Source organism: Aplysia californica, unplaced genomic scaffold, assembly GCF_000002075.1.
Source record: "Aplysia californica isolate F4 #8 unplaced genomic scaffold, AplCal3.0 scaffold00742, whole genome shotgun sequence".
Taxonomy (NCBI): domain Eukaryota; kingdom Metazoa; phylum Mollusca; class Gastropoda; order Aplysiida; family Aplysiidae; genus Aplysia; species Aplysia californica.
This window is the reverse complement of record NW_004798012.1, coordinates 42291-44418: the sequence shown is the minus strand read 5'-3', so window position 1 is coordinate 44418 and position 2128 is coordinate 42291.

The window sequence follows — 2128 nt, the reverse complement described above, 5'->3', positions numbered from 1 at the left end:
ATCCTTTCTTTCTTTCTTTCTTTCTTTCTTTCTTTCTTTCTTACTTTCTCTCTCTCTCTCTCTCTCTCTCTCTCTCTCTCTCTCTCTCTCTCTCTCTCTCTCTCTTTCTTTCTTTCTTTCTCTCTTTCTTTCTTTTCTTTCTTTCACTTTTACCTTCTATTTGCCAGCCTCTGTTACCTTACGGTGTCGAGGGGAGAAGCAAACGTCTTTCTCGTGTTTGTTGTACCGCCTGTTGCATAGTTATGTTTTTTTTTTTAAAATCTAATGTTTTTATAAACCCGTCTATCAATCTTTTCCTGGGTGTGCCTCTTCTTCTGTGTCCGTCTCATCTCTAGTTGTATGCTATCGCTGCTATAGTCCTATTGTCTGCAATAATAGTAGTCTTGACACTACAACTACAACACACTATTACGAGCGTATTATTATTATTATTATTATTATTATTATTATTATTATTATTATTATTATTATTATTATTATTATTATTATTACCGCTGTTAAACAAGATACAAATTGTTCTGTTTTAAAATCTTCTCAGGCCTTCACACGCAGGTCTAAAAGTTGGGTAATCTAAAGCCCTGATAACTCTTATCATTTTTCTTTCTCGTCTCCTAGATGTGGTAAATACCGCGATACAAACGTTGCCACGGTTCATTATGTGGGCCTGAACCGCCAGCTGATATTCACGCTAACTAATCGCTCTCACAAACCGGTATATATGTATGAAATAGAGTAAAGGATGATCAGTCTAAGCTTTCCAGCTGACGTTGTTGTTGCTTCACGAATTGGTAGTGGCAACGTTCACAGGTACGTTTCTCAGACTTTCGTTTGGTGTGTGTGTGTGTGTGTGTCTGTGTGTGTATGTGTGTGTATACGTGTGTGTGCATGTGGGTGTCTATCTATCTATCTATCTATCTATCTATCTATCTATCTATCTATCTATCTATCTATCTATGTGTGTGTGTGTGTGTGTGTGTGTGTGTGTGTGTGTGTGTGTGTGTGTGTGTGTGTGTGTGTGTTTGCATGTGCGCACGTTTTAATGCACATAGGATTTTGCACCAATGTGGGGCCTAACGAGACTGAAAATAGGTTTTAAGAGAGACAAAACGTTTGTAATATTCCTTTCGCAGCAACAGCAGCACTACAAAACTACAATCAAAACCATGGGGACTCTCGTGGTCTGGAGGTTACAGTGTTCGCCTCTCGTTAAACAGATCCCGGGTTCGAAACCGGACAGTGACGGAAAATGTTCTCTAAAAATTTCTCCTTTCACAATATTATTATTCACATCCTTTCCTGCGTTCTAACCGCGCTCCCTCGTCTGCTTTCGTCTCCAATTTCTGCCCCCCACCCCCATCCCTTTTGCCCCCTCCTCTGGGCTCCTAGCCTTTTCTGCAGTCTTTCTACTGCTAATCCTTAGCGCCTTCATACTGATGTCTTTCAGCCACCCTCCTGATCTAAGGGTAGGTAAGATCTAACATATAGCCTTTTCGGATAAGGGCGGAAAATTTTGGAGGTCCAGTGGGCAAGTTGCGCATGTTCAAACCCTTGCTGGTCCAAAAATCGATTAGAGTAGGCTTTGGCCGCCATCCGGGCAAAATTCAAAATTAGCCCCAACCAAACTGAAAAATGTTTATTAATGTGTCCCGTGCGCTCTTATGCAGTTGCGAGCGCCGCAAAACACTTGCACCCCCCCAAACCCCCCCCCCCCAACCAAACAACAACCCCAAAACAAACAAAATACAAAAAAAAAAACCCCGAACAAAACTGCAACAAAAAACAAACGCCAAACATACACTACAACCATCGTCACCGCCATTTCCACCTCACTGACTTCACCATCTCCACCCTCAAATCCCCCCCCCCCCCCTTTCCCCCCCCCCCCCCCAGGTTCCAAAAACTAAGCAGAACCTGTTGAGAGTTTCAGAGCTTGTATTAGATTAGTGCTTCTAGTGCTTAATCCCCCTAAACCCTTTCCCACTCCCAGGGAAAAAAAAATGGAAAATAAAAAAATGCACGTTCAGAAGGACATAGCCGACAGTAATTCTTAACGGACTTCGACATCATATATTATAATGTACATCCCGAGCCTTCTTTTGATATATCCAGAGGGCAGAGTGACTGAGTA